We start from the raw sequence: 21189 nt of genomic DNA, 5'->3' as shown, positions 1-21189 counted from the left end.
CAGCGCGAGTTTCCTAGCCTTGCGCGTGGAGGAGGGAGCAGGAAGACAGAGAGAAGCCTAAGGGCTTTGGAGCCCCCTAACTAGCGTCTCTTTTCCATTGGTTCCAGTCGCCCAGAGTCATTTATCGTCCTGGTGTCGGCTTCCTTATCAGTAAAATGGGAGAAGTGTCTCTTCGCAGGGCTACGGTTAGGATTAAATGAAGTTAAAGCCGCTGGCACCCAGGATACGATAGTGAGTAGCCTTCCGCTGCTAGCCTATCCACGTCTGCAGCCAACTCTTCCGACTTCTAAGCTCCTACTCCCTCTGCGGACCAGCGAGAAAGAGGCCAGAAAAAGTGGTTTCCAGGTGACACTGGACACCAGAGTCCTGGCCCCAGGCACCACTGATCCGACGGAAGAGCAGGGTTGAGGGAGGGTGCCCCGCGCCATCCTCGGCCCCTGGCGCACATGCTTACTGTGGATTCCCACCGCGCGTTCTCTTCCTGCCGGGGCTGGGCATTCTCTGCCCAGACCGAGCCCACACCGCTCGCAGCAGCTGCGCCCTGGCGAAGAGCCGGTTTCCTCCTCCCATCCTTCCCATCCCTCCCCCGCCGCCGCCGGGCGGCCGTGCAGGGAAGCTAGTGGGAGTTGGTTACCTGAAGCGAGCGTCTGGCCCCGGGGGCGCAGGAGGGTGCGATAACCTCGCAGCTTCCCAGAGAAATCACGCGGAGCAGACTCTCACCAACCCAGCACTCGCCCGCGCTGCCATGCGTTGGTCACCTCCCGGTTCAGGGCCCGCGTCCGACCGCCCGCGCGCCACGCCCCTGAGGCCGCCCCCTAGGCCTCACCCATCGCTTCGCCGCTACGCCGGCCCCCGCGCTCGCAAGGCAGGGGACGCGCGGCTCCAGGCCAAGGCGAGCGCGCCCTGTGGGCACTACCACTGTCTGGAAGCCGAGAGGCAGCCGTATACTTCTCTCTGCTGCGTCTGGTTCGCCTTGGTTATTAGTTTTCCGAAGGACATGCGGCTGGGCGCGTGAGTGGGGTCTTTTTCAAAATTTTGTGTCCCCTTCTTCAGAGGCAGGAAACGGGAGAAGTGCTGCCTTTTCTGATTTTAAAAATGAAAATGTTTTATAACGAAAAAAGAAAAAAGTAATGCCAAGATTCTTTATATCATATAAAGTTTGGGGATGACCATGTATTTTTTTTCCTGATGAGACTTGCTTACTAAATTTAGAATTTAAAAGCTCATTACATTCCTGTGTATTTTCACATAAAATCTAATATTAAATGTCTAACAATCCACAACGCAGTGTGGTGACTAAAATATAATATCGACTAAGCGTTTCGTCACCAAAAGGATTTATTCAAGAAAAAGAACCCAGAGCATTCAGACATGGCAAGCTACCTGCACACTCCAGCCAAGATGGAGGAGTATTTATATAATGGGAAAGGAAATTAATGCAAGGGGAAGTTAGAAACTTAGAGCTTTACCGTAAAGAGTTCTTCCTGTAGGGTTCTTGTGATTATGCAAAGCTTGAGAACTTGCAGGAGCCCAAGCTTCTCCCATAGACCTACCCAGCTGATTCTGTTTGCTTAAAGTTCCAGTTCATCTTTATCGGGTGCCAAGTAGTAACCACCTGTCTCCCACCGTTAAAACACATATAGCAAGAGGAATGTTGTGTATGTGTCTTCTTCCTTTGGATTTTTTATCTCCTGAAGAGCAAAACAGATTCTTATTCATCTTCATAACATTCGTTAATTCAAAACACGTGTAAATGAAGGAACTAACTGCATACATAGCTCTCGCCCAACGTAACCTGCTGGGGTGTAGGGTAAAGCTGAGACCTTGCGAGTAGTTGGATTTCCCTGTAACTGGAAGCTTGTATGTTGGATATCATTCTAATAAAAGAAAGTCATTGCTTGGGGAGACATGTGAATGCAGAGGGCTGGGCTGGCCAGGGCTGGGCTGGCCAGGAAGAACCACCGAGTCTCTGAGGCTCACTTTCTTGAGCTTTGGACTTGATGAGGTTAGATGGGGTGGGGGTGGGGGCGTCCTGCTTAGATACGTCCATACAGCACAAGATGACACTGCCCCATAAGAGGAGCTAATAATAATAACGATAATAATAATAATAATAAGTGAAGCTAATGAAATATTCTGGGGGAAAGTAATTCTTGCCTCTTTCCCAAGGAGATTCCTCCTCCAATGACAATCTTGGAAAGTGTTGCTTTAATTTTATTTTGGAAAGTAATCTTGTGTGCAACACGTACGACAAGGGGAAACACATGAATGAACTCCTTTTAAACTGTGGTTTATATTTTTATCTCGGAAACAGAAATGCTAACCCAAAATATCTTCTGCAAATATACTCCAGAGTTGCATTTTGGTCAGAATTTGAAAAGACGTAATTGAAATTTGTTTTTTCCAACTTGTTTATCCAGATGACCTTTTTTACTAAAAGACAAAATATTTTTAAATTCCTTAAATAAAGCCATTGTGAAAGCAAATATACTATGAAAACTCTCATAAATTAAATTCATAAATTTTATTAATTCAATATTTGAAAATAAGCCTGTCACTTCTTTCCACTAGACTACACATGTTTCTTCTATCCTCACTTGACCAGTTTTTTTCTTAATGGGCTTACGTCATGGACATTTTAAGTTTATTTTTAATCATCAATACTTAGTATGCCCATAAGAATATTCTCTTTAATTTCTAAAGGGATGATCAAATTTGCTTGCTTTTCAGTTATCTACTCATATAATTAAACATTTATATCTTAAAACAGGAAAAGAAAAAATGCATATCCTATGACCCAGCAATTCTACTCTTTGGCATATACTCAACAGTTGTATTGTCTACTGCAATAGACACTACCACATGTGACTATTGAGCCTATGAAATGTGTCTAGACTACGTTTAAGTCTGTGTAGTAAGTGTAAAATACACAGATTTTCAAGAGTTAGTATTAAAAAAGTTTTAAATGTCTCATTTAAATTTATTTTTAAACATTGATTACAGTCGAAATGATAATATTTTGGATATACTGATTTAAATAATATTAAAATTTTTTTAATTAAAAATAAAAAAGTGAAAAGGTGAATTAAATTTGTTATTAGCATAATAGCTGGATCTTTGAATTTATGTTGCTGTTAAAAAAGGAAACATAAGCCAAAATGGAGTCCCTTTTGTTAAGCCAAGTCACCAGACCAAAACTTAATAACTAATAACTAATTGCAGGAAACAGAAATCATAGCATTTATTTCTTACAGAGAATTTAAGGAACTGATTAAACAGGCAATGGAGGGTTGAAAACACAAGAGAAACATTGCAATGACGGAGATATAGGAACTGCAGGAAGTAGCTGCCACTGAGAGATCTGGAAAGGTATACAGATTATCAGACACTAAGAGCTGGAAGAGGGCCCTTAGGGAGCTAGGACTCAGACCTCCGAGGAAGGGATGGTACCCAGCTGGTGGTAGTATTTCTGAAGGTGAATGTTGAAGGTCGCTTGATCTGAGAAGGTAGATTAAAAACTAGAAATTGGAACCAACTTTGTAACCATGCATATCTTCGCTTCTTTAAAATGACTTTTTCTTTTTTCTTTCTCCTTGATTCAAACTGGCCTTGGGCTCACTTGCTTCTTTTCTTTCCTTTTCCTTCTGCACACTGCACGACTACTCTCTTAATTATTAAACCCTTAGATCAGCATCAAACAATCTTAGGAACAAAACCTCAGGTCTGTTGACCATGGAAACAGAATTTTGGTCAAACTAAAAATAATATCTTGCAGCCCGACATCCATAAAGGCGAAATGACCCTACTAGCATCCTCTCGAAACTAGTCAGAATGATGCCATGATTAACATTAGGACATGATGCAATCATCAACTGCCTCCTACCCTAGCCCCGACCAATCAGTAGAGCCCAGAACCCTAACTCCCTTAGTGACTAATGAGTTTTCCCCTATATAACCTATCCCTTAGAGGACATGGGGAGCTAGATCTTGGAGCTGCTAACTCATCTGTGTCTCCGAGCTTGGTGCCATATCCTTAAATAAATCTCTGCTTTCTTTGCTGCAAACTCCTGTCTATGTCTCTTTTGGCTTTGATTCGTGCAGGCGAAATGAACCCCCTGAGTTCAGTATCAACTTCTGCAGCCAGGGAAAAAAAAATCACTGCTGCGTGACAGCAAGCTAATATCAAGAAGCAAATCCCTCTCCCTTCTCCAGGCTTCCAGTCTCCTCAAGCACACCTATTAGCAAAACCTTACAGGAAGCATAGTTTGCCATGCCACAGCCACAGCGTCACTGAACAGAGTACAGAAGGAGGGGTTTGAGTTGCGAGATACACCTTAATAACCAACACAAGGAGTAAACTCGTGATTACAAATATCGACTATCCTAATATTATAGATGTAGGGAATATTATAGATGTAGGGAAGTGCTGATAAACATAGCTATTATAATGGTAATTAATATGATTATACCTTTTTTTTTAAGTATCATAATGAAACTGTGGTTAAAACTAAAACTCAGGGAGACAATGCTGACCCAACCTCTGTGCTCTCAGAAGACAGTGAGAAATAAACCCCCACACCCACAGTGTTGTATGTTCCAGGAAACAGCTTACTGCGAAAAACCACCACCTTTGCTCAAAGGACTTAGATGGGACTTACAGAGAACTCCCCTACTTACCTGTGAGGAGGCCAGACACAGACCAACCAAATTCTCTTCGTGTCATAAGTGATTAGCTGAGCTGTTTGTCCCCACTGACCAATCTGCACAAAATACTTGCTCACTTTACTTGATCAAACTTATTCAGGCTTCCCTCCTTCCCCAAGTCTTGAGTTTCCGTCCCCTCAGCCTAAATCAGCATCAAGATGCAGAATAAATCCCTAAAGGCTCCTTCCCAGCTGATCCCATTCCTGATCAATTGTCCATCATGCCACTTGCACATCCTGCTCCCTGAGACCAGTTCTTATGAGCCTCGTGGACTCTTCCCTATAAAAGAAAAGCCCTTTTCTTTTTGACCTTTCAAAAGCTTGCAGATCTTACAATTGAAGCATTCTCCCAGTTACAATTCCTCTTCCCCCTAGTTCAATAAATTCCTTTCCTGATTGCAATAATCCTTTTGAACAAGTCTTCCCTTTACCTAAGTCCAGATTTGATTTTTATTTGACAGTTTAACGGTGCTTTGACTTGGCTCAAGATTAGACCTCACCTAGGGATCTCTACTTTCCCTACACAGGTAATGGTGCCACATTCAGCCATTTGAGGATCCTTTGGTAAATTCAATTCTCAAACTAATGCTCTGGACATCTTGTCTGTTGAAGAGTTGCTTTAATTTTTTTCCAGTAAAAAGAGAACGTTTTCCAGCAAAGATTCTTTGGCCCTCCTGTGAGACCTATTCTGTTTTCCCCAGGTTCCCCAACACAGGGATTGGGCCAGGGAATAATCAAGTGGGACTCTTTCCCAGCTCCTTCAAAGTTTATTTCTTTGGGTTAACTGCTAATCCCACAGATAACTCTTACCCTATCAAGTACTCCCTCTCCTCTCCCCGACTACATGCCATTATGTCACTAGTTTAGTTTGATATTGTCAAGACTTGGCAACATTTACTAAAGTTAATTCAAACCTTCAAAGGCCTCTTTGGGAAAGTTGGGATCTTCCCAGAATGACTCATCTGAGACCTCTCCCTTCCCACTATCTCCATTTCTCCTTTTTATTGCTTTCATCTTCTTGTCAGCTGCCTTGAATCCTTTGATCTGTCCCTTTTTGACATCTCCACTGACTCCATCTCCTATCTACCTTTATCGTACCCTTCCCTACCCATTCCAGCCCCTTGGGATTTAGGCCCCTTCTGTTATGCTTACCTCTTCTACACCCCTTTGGTGAAGGAAGGATCTTCTGCCCTAAATAGTACAAGAAGGCCAAACACATGACACCTGATACTGGACAGATGAGACTGATAACAGTTTATTAGTCACATAGACTCACAGCATGGGAGAGGAGGACACTGCATGCCTTCAGAATCACATGGGGGTTATACTCAAGGGCAGAGTGAATCGCAGAGACTGTGGGAGGCAGGCTTTGTAGGAATATGTGCTGGCTTGTTTAAATAATTTTGTGGATGGCAGGGAAGTAAAATTTTTTAGATTGAGGATCAAAAGCGTTGCATTTGATCTGACTGACGGGAACTAGCTGAGGTGGGGGGCATTCCCAATAAGTGGGGGCATCTCTGGCAAGAGCAGGCAAACTCACCATTAGCCTCTGGGACACTATGAAGATCAAAGTTGTCAAAACAGCACTTGAAATTTCAGACTTTACAATATACCCTCCCACTATCCGTGGCTCTTGAGGGGCTCTGTGACCCTAACAACCACTTGAGCCTAAAAATGGTCATTGGAAACACAATGGATATTTTAGGATATATTAACCACTCACAGACTTTGGAAACACAGGGATGGCCACTAGATCTTTCTTCAATCCCTTGCCTAAAATTTAGTCTACAGACTCCATAAGGTTACATGTCAGGACAGAGGAAATCTTAGAGTCTGCTCCACAAATATTGGTGGAGATGCTTAAGCCTCATATTGAACAAGTAACTACCTGCCAAACACACAATCCTGGTAAAAATAAAAAGATGGAAAAAAGATACACAAGCTAGCTCTGTTATGTAACCAATGAGTTGAGATGTTAAAGTTGAAGTTATAAACTCTTATTTGTGCTCAACTTTATGTTTATGTACTTATGTTTATATGTCTATGTGTGTAGATGTATTGTGTATTTTCCTACCTCCAGATGATATCACCAAATTAAGTTATAAAATTCCTTTTTAAAGGTTCTCAATTCCGATTAATGCTTATATAAACTAAATATTTGTAAAATTCCCAGAAATTAAAGAAATTAAACTTCTAATACTTTCAAAGGTATTCTCATAGAAACTATCCTAAATAATTTTTAAATTCATGTTCACGTAATTTACTTAAATCTTTGGCAAATGAGACTAGTATAATAATATTGACTTAATGAAAACAACTAAATCTTCTGTGTTATCAGCACTAAGTATAAAACATACATTTTTATTCTATTTGGGTATGTTCTTCCTATACTTAGGCAGAATTACTGATCAATAAGTTAGTGTTACATCTACTATGTGTTTAACATTATAAAAATATAGATTCGTGTTTAACCAAATTAAATCATTATCTGGACAATAATTTCAACAATAATTATATCTTGTAGCATGTCAGCTTGAAAATAGTTTCAAAGATCTTTTAGGTATCTTAAAATCTTAGACTTATGCTAAATTAAATTAACTAATAGATATTCACTAAATTTCTAAGTAATATAGAATTCTCAAACATAATTTTATGTAAACTTAAAATTTTTTGCTTCTTATTTTATAGTATGGAGAGATTATATTTTGCTCTGTTAATGAACATGTGCATTGCCACATTGAGTAGTTGTATAAGGAAATGTATGACTATAAAAAAGATGATGAGACGTATATTCTCAAGTGTGGCTAGTCTGCTACAGTATGCTGGTATATGACAGTTCACAGTTATCTAACTCATAGTTTTCTCTGTGAGTATATTAGTTTGATAAAGCTACCATAACAAAATACCAGAGACTTAAACAACAGAATTTTATTTTCCCACAATTCTAGAGGGTAGAAGTCCAAGATCAAGGTGTTAGCAGGGTTGGCTTCTTCTAAGACCTCTCTCCTAGGCTTGTAGATGACTGTCTTCTCCCTATATCTTCACTTAGTTTTTCCTTTGTGTGTGTATCCTAATTTCCTCTTCTTATTAGTCATATTAGATTAGGGCCCACTCTAATGAACTCATTTAACTTAATTAGCTTTTTAAAGACCCTATCTCCAAATACAGTCACATTTGAGATACTGGAGATTAGGACTTTAGCATATGAATTTTAGAATGCAAGTCAGCCCATAACCATGGGCGAAACTCCATTTGGAGAAATAATGCCCAAAAGGAACAACTTGGTATGCAAGGATTGCAGGATGTACTTTATTTTAAAGGAGAGTAAACTTTGTCCTAAAGTAAAATGACTGGTTGTTCCTGGATGAACAAAAGTGTTAGGCAAAGTTAGAAAGGATATAAAATGTTGTAGAAGGTTCTCAGGGAGGGAATTTTGTTTGTTATTGTCAAAGCTGGCTAAGATTTGACGGCTTCATCTATAAGAATTTTTTAAACTTTAGTATCAAATATTATATTGATACAAAACCAGAATTTGGTGTTCCTTCTGTTAAAATGACAAAATTTTCTTGAATTACTGGTCTGTTCTTGATAAGAGATTGTAAAGAGATTTTTCTTTACCTTCTGAGTAATCTGCGTCAAAGGCAAAGATTCTGTGTCTTAGAGTAATTTCCTGTGTCTAAGATTGACTCTTGATTATGTCATGTTCTTGATTATTAAAGAAGTCTCCTCATTTTTGAAAGAGTTATGATTCTTTATAATCATGTTGCCCCATACGTTTACTTCTAAAGTCTTCCACTGCCCCTTTGACTTAGGATTGACTTCATTTTTGCATGCCACATAAACACATTTTCTTGCCAGTTGCTTTATTTTTAGAAATAGCGCAAAGACAATTAATGGGGCAAGAATTTATAACCCAGAACAGTATGCTATAAACAATGTATGGTGTTTCACTGGAACACTATGTTTTTAAAACTAGTTTCATTGATAGTGTAGGGCTTCAGAATGAGTCACCCTAAGATGTGCCACTCTGGCATGGAGATTATTTCAAGCTGAAAACAAGGCCAAGAGGCTCAGGAAGAACCTTTGGTCTTCCTTCTTACTGCCTAACTGAATTTAGATAAAGGACTTGCTCCAGGAAGGGAGCTATCATCATAGATGACTATTTGTTCATATGAAAAGGCGGCGATAGGGAGGAACCTACAAAGGCCCATTTGATCAAAGTCCTCTCTGAGTCCTATGGTTTCAAGATGCCTGAAAACACATTTGTTTAATAAACAATAACACTTTTTATCTCTCTGTAAATTGCTTTGTCTCCCCCTCCTTAGTTCTGAATACATGTATACTTCATTTTGCTGTACTGTCTTTGGCATTTTCACAAGTGACATTCTCACACTTATGTAAATTCCTCGTATGTGTTTATTAAAACTTGATTTTTCATATGCAAGCCACTTGAGGACAAACACCAGGATGAGTAGTGCCTCAGGCTCCTTGCTCTGACCCCTGGAAAAAAACTTCATACTCTAAACCAACCTAATGGTTGTGGATATGAGCCTAGTGATCTAGAATAGGGGTGGCCACTGTCTTTGTAAATAAAATTTTAAGAAAAACAAACAAACAAAAAAAAAAAAGAAAAGAAAAAAAACACTTGATTTTTCTCTTCTTAATCTGCTATATGCCATTTGAATTATTTGACCAGCCAGAACCAAGAGGGAAATGGGAAAGTTTCTCCTACGCCAACAATAGAAAAATGGTTATGTTGTGATGATATCATGTAGCTGTAAAAACTGATGGGGATATCACGCTATATTGTCATAGAAAGTAATGTTACTATATCATTAGATTTTTTAAAAAGCAAGAACAATCACTATATGTATTATTACTCTTGATCAGAGATGTAAGTAAATAATGCATATGCAGTCATTTCCAGGGATTTTTACATCCTACTTCTTAAATGTTTGAGCAAAGAAAAATATACATAGAAACATTTTTGCAACTATTATAGCTTTAAAAACATATTTCCATTTTGAAAAAATATAAAATACATGAATAAATAAACTAGCCAGTAGTAAATCTAACATTTGTCTCAAAAAGGGAAAAAAAATTTACATTGAGCAGATGCCTACCATGATGTTTACCAGAAAAAAAAAACTTAAAAGAAGTACCTGGTCTATGGCCATGCCACCCTGAATTAGCCCGATCCTGTCTGATCTCGGAAGCTAAGCAGAGTTGGACCTGGTTAGTACTTCCTAGGAAGATCAGGTGCTATAGGCGTAAGAAATACAAAATAAAAAGGGATTGTAAACTGACAAGGTCCTTGCAATCTGTGAGGTCAACCAAGAATTGCCTCATCTAAAAAAAAAAAGAAGTACCTGTCTGAGTGGATTAAAAAAAAAAAAAATTGTGGCATATCTATACAATGGAATGCTACTTAGTTAAAAGAAAAAAAGAATGCTTCATACAACAATATGGATAAATCTCACAAACCTTCTGCTGAGGTGATGATGCCAAGTACATAAGAGCACATACTGTTTGATTCATATTTATATATTCAAAATTCTGAACAGGTAAATCTAATTGGTAGTGACAGGAGAATAGTTGCCTGGGGCTCAGGGGGATGAACTTACCTTTTGGGGTAATTGAAATGTTTTTTATCTTGATCATAGTAGTGATCACATGGGTATATACATTTCTCAAAACTCAATGAACTATACACTTAAAATGGATACATTTTATTGTATGTGTAGGGGAGGAAAAATAATTTCCTTTCTACCTTTCTAGGTTCTCGGCTGAGACACTCCTGTAAACAAAGATTAACAAGAAAAAAACAAACAGAAGTTTAATAACTTGTATACCTCCTGCATATGTGAGAGAAAATTGAGTAACTCCCTGAAATGGCTCAAGCCACCACCTTAAATACCATCTCCAACTAAAGATAAAAGAAAGATGTAGGAGTGGAGCGGGGTGGAGGGTGGGGGGGGTGGTGGTGCAGTTATGAAAGGTTGACAGGTAAAGCACAGTAAACAAGGTTATAGTTGTCATGCAGTGCCTTCTCCAATGATAAGAATTTCTAGAGTTTTAGTCACCCTTTCTTCCCGGTCAGAGAAGGAGACTTCCTTACAAATGGAGATTTCTCTTATAAATCTCTTAAAAGTCTTACAAAAAGGCAACTTCTACTCAGTTTTCACAGCTCCTCTTATGTCTGCTATCTCTTAAAAATAACCAGTTCAGGATAACCCTTGTGCCAAACAGGTATATTTGGGGATGAAACATTCTGCTCCCCTTCATATGTAAACTGTGCCTCAATAAAGTTGATTTTTTAAAAACATCTGTTTCAAAAGACTAGAAGGGATAAACAGAAAGGAGAAAGCATATGTTGGGCAGGATATTGAGTTTGCAGTGATGATGAGCTCTCAAGGAGCAGAGCTCTCGGCTTCTGAAAATATGCCTGGACTTTAGTATTTCCTATCTAGAAGCCACCTGGAAAAGGATGGCAAGTGCAGCTATGACATTAAATGCACCTTTTTGAGAGTGAAAGGGCTTAGGAGAAATTGTGGAGAATTTTTACAATTATGAGGCACTGGCAGAGAGCCAAGGCAGGAGAAAGGCTTGGAGAGTGTGGAGGAGAAACAAATTAACACTGAGTCCCCAGAACCAGGGAGAGTGGGTTGACCTGTTAAAGGATACAGAAGAATCAAGCAGGCTCACAAAGTATTTCAAACTGAGCACTAAAATTCTCATGCTAAATGAACACAAACGTTCCAGATAAAAAAAATTGTTTAATACGGACTTTCAAGTGTAGGACTTTGAATGTGACAGAGGCGCCCTCTGGTGATAGAAGCCAAAACCAAATGTGTAAACAAAATAGTTGAGAAACATGATAAAAAACAGCTCTAGATTTTATATACATTAGATGTGAAAAGTAAATATAATTAAAAAATAAAAAGTAAATATAATATAATTAATTTGCACCATGGGAAAATCCAATACCATTAGCTAGCATTATCTAAAATAAAGATAATAGGTAGACTGATGTGATAGGCTTCCATTTCCATTGAAGAGGGAGTAATAGGGATCAAATTTATCTTCTGTTAATAATTAGATAATACGCTCAAAATGCAGTTGCTAATGCTAAGTCCCATCACCAAACCAAGACTTAATTACAATTTTGGCTCTCCCAAAAGTGGAATCTTAAACAAGTGTAGGGTCGGAAAAATTTTCCTTCTATCCCTCTTGGTTCTTTGGCTGGTCTAATCATCAAATTGACATAAGACAAACTAACAGAAAAAAAAAATTAATTTCATACATGCGAGAGCTCCACAAAAATATGAGACCCAAAGGCAGCCAGGTAATTGAAGGTTATATAACATCCTGAGCTAAGGAAACGGGGTAGGACTCTGGGGATATAAAAGGGAAGAAGAGCGTTCATGGTGGGGAGAGTAGATGTTTGGAAAACAAGGTTGACCTGTCATGCAGGTAAGTTTCTTAGGTAACTAAGTATCTGTGGTAAAAGCTCTCTTCCTGGAATAGGCCCTTCTTAAAAGTAGAATTAGGCAGTTGAGGGGGAGGTAAAGAGCTTTTCCTGAATCTACTGGGTTTTGATTGCCTTTAGTTCAAAATAGTCCTGATGTCAAAGAGACATATTTTAGGGTAGTAAATTTATTCCCCTTCACTAGTTGATTGGGAATTGCCTGATCAGCATTAGGTAATCCATCTGCTAGACTCCTGCTATCCCCTAAAGGAAAACAACCTTGCAATAACCAATCCACTTCTTGCCTGGTACAACTTTCTTGTTCCTTCTCCCTTCTGCTTATAAAAGTCTTTCATTTTATACAGCTTTTTGGAGCCACTTCCTATCTGCTAGATTAGATGCCTGATTCATGAATCATAAAATAAAGCCAGCAAGATTTTAAAATTGTATTCAGTTAAATTTTGTGTTTTAATACTTCCCATCTGAAACAAATAAGAAATCCTACAAAATATATTAAAACTCTTTCTGAAATCATCGTTTTCTGCAATTAAACATCATGCAACACAGAACAGTGATCTCTGAAAAATGGGAAACAAATGAGGTGAGCTTTATGATCGCCCTAGGAGATGTTTATAGTCTGCAGCTCAGAGAGGGGCTCAGCAGGCTCTTCAAGAGGTAGAAACAGAGCTGGAAGTCCAGGGAGGCCAAGGTACTAGACTCCACAGGATAGAATACTAGAAAGAAGGAGACAGCATGGGGAGAGAGCTCCGAAGTTCTGCAGAGGGAGCTCTTCAAGCCCTTGGCTAAAAACCTGTTTTTCTGAGGAAATTACCTGAAGACATTAAAATTGGTAAAGATTTTGCTTACCTTGGTTCAGTCATCAATTCCAAAGGATATTGCAGCCAAGAAATCAAGAGAAGGCTGAGACTTGGAAAGGCAGAAATAAAAGAGTTAGGAAAGATCACCAAGAAGAAAGATGTGTCATTAGAGACCAAAGCTAAGATCATCCACACCTCATATTCTCAATTACTATATGTGGATACAAAATTTAGACAGCAAAGAAGGCTGATAGGAAAAATATTGATTCATTTGAAATATGGTGTTGAAGGAGAGAGCTCTACAGATAGCCTGGACCACCAGAAAGATGAACAAGTGGATCCTAGAGCAAATTAAGCTTGAAACATCACTGGAGACAAAAATGACAAAACTGAAATTGTCCTACTTCTGGCACATCATGAGAAGGCAGGATTCCTTAGAAAAGACAATAATGCTGGGAAAAATAGAAAGCAGAAGGAAAAGAGGATGACTAAATATGAGGTGGATTGACTCCATACAAGAAGCCACAGGCATGAGTCTACAGGAGTTGAGCAGAGCTGTTGGGGACAGGACATCGTGGACATTACTCATTCACAGGGTCGCCAGAAGTTGGAGCCAAGTCAATGACACATAACACACCCAACTGAGGCCATGAAAGAACCACCTGAAAGGAGCAGAGGAAACGATCTCACAGTTCAGAAAGAGCTGAGAACAGTGCCTGTTCCCACCAGCCAGAGTGAAAATTCTTGTAATTAAAGAGACCTAAAGTACACAGTGGACAAAACTATCCCTAGACTTAAGGCTTCTCTGGTCAGGCATAGCAAAGCATAAAAGCAAGCTTCAAAAGAATCAAACTATTTCCAAATAGCTTACCTATGTTCCCAAAAAAGGTCAAGAATATTTGTAGGACTAAAAATATAACCAGCACCCAACAAAGCAAAATTCACAATATCTGTCATCCAATCAAAATTTGCCAGGCATACAAAGAAGCCAAATAACATGACCCATAATAAAAAGGGAGGGTGTTCGGGGCAGGGGGGGAGGAGGAATCAATCAATAGAAATAGATCTTTTAAAATGGTGATTAGAAGGATATTAAAACAGTTATTATAACTATATTCCGCATGTTTAAGAAGGTAGAAAAAAAGACTGAGCATGTTTAGTACAAACATGGATAACCTAAAACAGGGCTTCTAGAGATCAAAAATATCTGAGATGAATAAATACACTAGCTAAAATTAACAGCAGCTTAGAGAGAAGAAGAAAAGATTAGTAGACTTGAAGACACAGCAATAGAAACTCTAACAGTGATAGAAAATCAATCACAGAGAGAAAAAAGACTGAAAAAAATAAATAAAGCATCAGTCAGCTGTGGGACCACTTAGAAGTGACACAGTGTATGTGTAAGTGGTTCTATTAACCGTTCTATTTCCTAACTCTTTTTCTACTGAGTCCATTTGAACGATTTCTCATCACTCACAAACTATTAAAACACACACACATACACAACTACTCTTAAAGGTCTGCAACAACTCAACTCAGTGAAAGCTTCGTATAACTCTGTCCTTCTGTCAAATCCAATCATTTTCACAATTTCCCAGCAACATATAACACTGCTACCTAATCCTTCAATCCTAATTCTCATTCGCTAAACTCATTTTTTGAAGTTGATACATTTCCTGCCTTCCTCAAAACTATTTTCTCACTATTCTAATTCCTTCTTTCTGTGAATTTTGAATACCTCCTAAGGATCTATGTCATAAAATCACAAAATGTCAGGGTTGGAAGAGATGTTAGACACTATCTAGTCTGACCCACTCATTGATGAATCCTTGATTCATGCATAAAACATTTTTATCATATAGTTGTCCAGCTTCTCTATGAACACAATCCATGATGCGTACTTCTCCATCTTTATTCCACCTTCAGTAGCTCTAATCTTTACACTCCTCTTTCTCATATTAAACTAAAACAGGTTTCTCTGTAACCTCTGCCAAATGGTCTGGTCTCAAGCTCTTATCCTCCCTTTGCTTCCACTCTCATCTAGATCCATTAACCCCTCAAGCACGGAATACTTTAATAGTTTGATGATCTCCATTGTAACTCTCTCTTTCAATTCACTTAATGTGTAACAATTCTTACCTGATTAATCTTAAAACACAGTTTTGATCTTATTATATCTTTCTTCTACTTAAGAACTTGTAAGGGCTCCCTTAATTTTTTTCCTATCAAGAAATTTATTATTATTTTTTCAATGTATTCTTTTTCTGAATGCCATTCATGCACAGATACAGAATTCAAAATATGTACAAGGGTATCTCCATCCTTCCACTTTTCCTTCAGAGACAACCACCATTGAAAGTTCTGAGGGGATTGCCTACCTTTCCTCCACCCCCGGCCCCTTGGTATCTTTCCAGAGATGTTCTGAGCATTTTATTGAATGTGTATCCTTCGCCTGCTTCTGAAGATATATATCACTGATCAGCTTCTCCCTTGAACCACAAAGGAACAATTTAGCCATGCCTATGTAGAATATTTGTTCTTTACCTTACTTTTTTTCACTTATCATATTTTGGAAATCACTTCACATCAGTTTATAGAAAGCTTCTTTGTTTTCATTGTTTTTCAAAGTCTGCACAGCACGGGGGATTACTATGATATTTAAATAGATCCCTAATGGACATTTAGGTTGTTTGTAGTTTTTTGCTATTACGAACAGTGCTGCAGTGAATATCCTTATACGTGTATGAAACGTGTGTGTAGAATGAGTTGCCAGAAGTGGCACTGCTTGATTAAAATGTGCATATAAAAAGTTGATATTGCCCTCTGTGTGGTTTCCTTCAAGGGTGAAGGCGATTGGCAAAAGATACTATCAGACACAGGCAAAAGAAACAAGTTCCTTAAACCTAGATAAAAAGACACAAGAGTTTAAACTCTAGGAAGACCACACAGAACTGGAGATTCAGCAGCCACCTCTGCCAAATATAAACTTCCCTGGACACTGATGTTGAAGTGAGGATCCTACCAGGTCTTTCAAAAATTTCCCTTGCTGTTCTCATAAGAAGATTCACACCCCCTCCTCAGATTCTCTGTATATTTTGGAGACCCCGGTTGTGTGCTTGATGAGTGATGAGGTCAGTTTCACTGTGTAAACTTCCTAGGCAGATGATGCCCTTAGAAGGCCCAAGCCTTAGGCTTCACAATGATATGCCTCCCACATAGAAATTGCACAAGTTTACACTCTCACCAACAACATATGACTGCCTGTTTCCCCACATACTCGCCTACAGAGCAAAGCATCGAAGTTTTTACCTTTGCCAATTCTGATAGGCAAAACTGAAATACATGGTTTAAAATGAACATTTCTGTCATGTGTAAGATTACACATCTTTTCTTAGAATAATAATAAAAGACATATGTCTTTATTCCTAGCAAGCCCAGCTCTTCCACCTGGGCACTTGATCTCCATCCTTCTGTCATTGCCCAGCAATTCTCTTTCCTGCGACATTAATATTCTCTACTGAATCCTTCTTATCAGCATGCAAAAATGTATTTCCCTTTCTTTTAAAAACCTTTTCTGGAGCTCCTTCATCCTTTAGCCACTGCCCTAATCCATATTCTCACTCTCATTCTCTCTCTCTCTCTCTCTCTCCCTCTCTCCTACCTTCCCTCCGCTTCCTTTCCTCTCTCTCTCTCTCATGTGCAAAAGTACACAGCAAAACTTGGCAATCTTTTTTTCTGAAAAGGGCCAGATACTAAGTAGTTTAAGTATTGTGGGCTATAGGGTCTCTGTCACAGCTACTTAACTGTCCCTGTAGGGTGGCAGCAGCCACAGATAATACATAAGTGAATAGACATGACCATCATTTGCCTTAGTTTACTGACCCCTGCTTTACAGAAAGCTGACCATCAGTTCACTCTTGCAGTGATCAGTCAGGGCATTGCTGCAGCTGTTCCTGTGCCTAGCACTTTGCAGGTATCTAGCTAGCATCTCCAGAACAGTGCAGAGAGTCCCAGTGGATAGAAATCTCCTGTGAGTACAGCAAAGGGAGTTTCTGGAACAATCTGATTGTGGCAAAAGAATTGTCTGTATCTGCTGTCTCTAAATTCTGTTAAACCCTCTCTAATTTAGTGCTTCTTGCTGTGCCCCTGGGGAAACTGCTCTTGTCAAATTCAGCTCCACAGTACTACATCCAGGAGGCATTTATCTGAATTCATCTTGTCATCTCAGCAACATTTCAGACAAATAATCACTCTATGTCCTTGAAACCTTGTCTTCAATTGAGGGCTGAATCCTCTCTGTTTTTCTCTTGTCACTCCTTCTAAGCCTAGTGCTTCCTCTTCATCTTCCAGTCTCTTAATACCACAAAACCTCAAGACTCGGGCCTCAGATCTTATCCCTTTTCTGTCTACACTCCTTCCTGTGACCTCATCCAGCCTTATGCTGTTAAATATGTAACATCTATATTTAACATTGATGTAAACCCAAGTTTTATCTCTAGTCTGAACCTCTCTTCTGCACTCCAGATTCATATTTTCAATCGCCTAGTTGGCATCTCTTGGATGTCAGATATGTCCAATATGCAGCCCCTAATCTCCCACAGCCTGCTTCTCCTACTCACCTCTCCCTATTAGTTACTCACAAGTGCATCCATCTAGTTGCTCAGGCCAAAAACGTTTGGAGTCATCCCTGTCTTGCTTCTCTCTCACACACAGAATATACTCAATTTGTCAACAAATGCTTGGGCTCTATTTTCTATATCCAATTTATGATCCCTTCCACCTACCTCCATTGCTGCCACCTTGATCTAAGCCACCACCTTCTCTCTTAAAAGTCTCCTACCTCCTCTCATGCCTCCCATAAGCCATTCTCTACCCAGCAATGAGTCATTATTTTAAGATGTAGGTCAGAGCTTTCAACTCAGGGTAAATGGCACTGGAGGTTTTACAGTGGCCTCTATAAATCTAGTCCCACAGTCTCTCTGACCTTATCCTCTGTAATCCCCCCTCACTCACCCAGCTCCAAACACACAGTCTTCCTTGCTCCTGCCGGACCATACCAGGCACACTTTCATCTCTGGAGTTTTGCACTTATTGCCCCTCTGCCTAGAAGATTCCTCCCCCAGGTACCAGACTGGGCTCAAATATAACTTGGCAATGTTACTTTGAGTGACAACCCCATGTACTTTGAGTGACAACCCCTCTCTCCAGCTCTTCCTGTCCCCTTCTCACTGTTTTATTCTTCCACAATAACCTGCACACCATCCAAAATTCATAACGATAGTATATTTTACTTAATTAAAAAAAAAAAAAACTCTGCTTCCCTTCTCATAAGTAGAAAGCTTTTTGTGAGAGCAGAGGTTGTTTTAAATCTGCCTTGTTCTTGGTATATCCCCAACATCTATAGAATTGCTTGACTCAAAGTAGGAACTCAGTAATATTCATTGAATGAATAAGGAGGGGGCGGATGCTAAATGAAGGAACACTTTGTATTTACTACAAATATAATGACTTTAAGCAACACAAATTTATTATCTTACAGTTCTGGAGGTCAGAAGTCTGACACAGGCTTCACTGGTCTAAAATCAAGGTGCTGGCAGGGCTGCACTCCTTTCTGGAGGTTCTAGGGAAGAATACACTACCTTGTCTTTTCTGGCTTCTCAAGGCTGCCTGCATTCCTTAACTTATGGCCCCTTCCTCCATCTTCAGCCTAGTAGTGGTTAGTCGAGGCCTTCACATCAAAGCACTCTGTCTTCCTGTCTCCTTCAGACTATCTCCCTCTTTGCCTCTACCCTCTACTTTTAAGAACCCAGATGTCACTGGGCCCAGACAGATATTCAAGGGTGACATCTCAGTCTTAAAGTCAGCTGATTAACAACCTTAATTCCATCTGCTATCTTAATTTCCTTTAGCCATGTAATGTAATGCAGCGGTCCCTAACCTTTTTGGCACCAGGGACCAGTGCTCCTATGAGAATCTAATGCCTGATGATCTGAAGTGGAGCTAAAGCAGTGATGCTGGCGCTAGGGAGATGCTGTTTTGATGAAGTTTTGCTTGCTGGCCTGCCTCTCACCTCCTGCTGTGCAGCCTGGTTCCTAACAGGCCTTGGACTGGTACTGGTCTGCGGCCCAGGCGTTGGGGACCCCTGATGTAATGTACAAACAGGTTGCAGGGATTAGGATGTGGGTATCTCTAGGGACAAGACATTATTCTGCTCACCACAATCCTTAGGAATTGCTCCAGAGGCAGAGCCCTACCCAAATCGACTAAGAGCCCAGCAGATTAACGTCACTGAAGTAGCAGCTTTGTGAAGGAGGTTCTCTTGGCAGAGCAGGGTCCCCTCCACTGCCTTCTGTGGACAGTGCTTTCAGCTCTGGACCTATGACACCTCTCAAGGGTCACTCAATCAAAACTCCCTCTCAGATAGCTGTCAATACACAAGATGCCAGTAAATGCCTTCATGTCAAAGGTATGTGTAATAAGGTTTCCTCTCCCACAGCATTCACATTTTTTAAGAGTTTTTTTCAGCTGTAAGTCACAGAAAATATGTGTTTTATACAATTAAGGGTTTCTCTCACAAACGAGACTTCTGGAGGTAGCAGTTGCTGGCACTGGCTCAAGGACTTAACGATGTCAGCACCAGTGTCTCTGCAGTTATCTTTGCTTGCCCTTATAATCAGAAAGGGACTGTTGCACCCCAGCATCCATTTTCTAGGCAAGAAACACAGACAGAGCAAGGATAACACTACTAGTCACGTCTCTTACCAGAAAAAGAAAGCCAGACTGCTCCCCACACACATGCACAGACTTCCCTTAATGTCTCAATGGCCAGAACTGGTCACATGGACACTCTTAGCTGCAAGAAAGTCTGGGTGAATGAAGGACTATATTATCGCGATCGATTTAGACCAATTGTGATCCAGTGTCTGTGGATGGGCGTATTGCTACCACAAACAGAATTTCCATTTGGTTAGCACAGGGATGTCAGGCTTAGTAAATATATAGGATGTCTAGCTAAATTTGATTTTCTCACAAACAACAAATACATTTTTTTTACTATAACTATGTAATATTTGGGATATATTTATACTAAAAATTATTCACTGTTTATTTGAAATCTGAATTAAACTAGGCATCCTGTGTTTTATATGGCAACCCTAAGTTAACTTCATCAGTCAATTAATCAGCAAAAATTTAACTAAAAATATGAAATTAAATTTAAAACATTAATTTTTAAAATAAAAACTCTGTCTCTGTCAACATTTTTCCTCTCATTTTTTCCCCACTGTAATTTTTTGCTCATATGCTTAGCGTATAAACCATAGAAATTTATTTCTCATAGTTCCAGAGGCTGGAAATACAAGATCAAGGTGTCAGCATGGTCAGGTAAGGGTCCTTTTCTGGATTTCAGACTTCAAATGGTATACTCATGTGGCAGAAGAGGCCCTCCCACTGTAATTTAAATATTCTGTAACACCTTGCTCTGAATTTTTTGACATTTATTTTGAGCCAGAGCTGTGAACAGAAGTATCTCCAGAATCACAGAGTATGAACTGCTATGGAACAAGATTAATGTATTTTGATGTTGATTCTGACCACACGTGAGCATTTTTCACAGCTCTGAATTAGATTTCATTATTAAACCAAAACCATATTATTAATATTTTTAAAAAGCATGATTACTCTACCTTTTCAGGTTTCAGGTTTCTCAGTCATACAACCTTCATACTAATTTCATAATTCAGAAATTAATTCATGATGAATTAATATTCATATTCCATTCATATTGCCTGTATCACTCATTAAGAGTCTTCGAACTCTTTTTGGTCCCAGGAAACCTCAAAGAATAATACATTTATTATGCCTTATGCCTTAATGGGAGCAGCAGCTGGTTAAAGGTGACACCTTTATTTAACAGCTCCTCCGTGGTCTTCATGTGAGTCACATTTTCTCTTTACGTCTCAAATTTCCCATCTGCGAAACGGAGGGTTTGATAGAAATATAACTCATTGTTATTTGAATTACTTTGAACAAAATAGTTATAGCATTTTAGCTTGGTGATTTTGTACACCATGTCGTCCAGCAGTTCTCAAACTTCCTGCACATTAGAATTACTTGGAGAATTTTAAAAAATACTAGTGCCTGGAGTCTGCACCAAGAATTCTAATTTAACTAGTGTAGGGTGTGACCTCAGTGCTGAAAT

At 39.4% G+C, this 21189-nt stretch overlaps 1 protein-coding gene across 2 annotated transcripts in view; it reads right to left on the bottom strand.

Moving 5' to 3' along the window:
• GCNT1 (glucosaminyl (N-acetyl) transferase 1) overlaps positions 1-771 on the bottom strand; it is a 30688-nt gene extending 29917 nt beyond the window's left edge. Inside the window, exon 1 of one of the 2 annotated variants that reach the window (XM_039844215.1) lies at positions 635-771. The gene's annotated coding sequence lies outside the window, so the exon portion shown is untranslated. The remainder of the gene's footprint in view (positions 1-634) is intronic. The other variant, XM_039844386.1, reaches the window with a different exon arrangement.
• Between the last annotated feature and the right edge of the window lie 20418 nt (positions 772-21189).

The sequence above is a fragment of the Pteropus medius genome, unplaced genomic scaffold, assembly GCF_902729225.1.
Source record: "Pteropus medius unplaced genomic scaffold, Ma_sr-lr_union100, whole genome shotgun sequence".
In the NCBI taxonomy this organism is placed as follows: domain Eukaryota; kingdom Metazoa; phylum Chordata; class Mammalia; order Chiroptera; family Pteropodidae; genus Pteropus; species Pteropus medius.
Note: the sequence above shows the minus strand (reverse complement) of the source record. Positions and strands in the feature narration are given on the sequence as shown.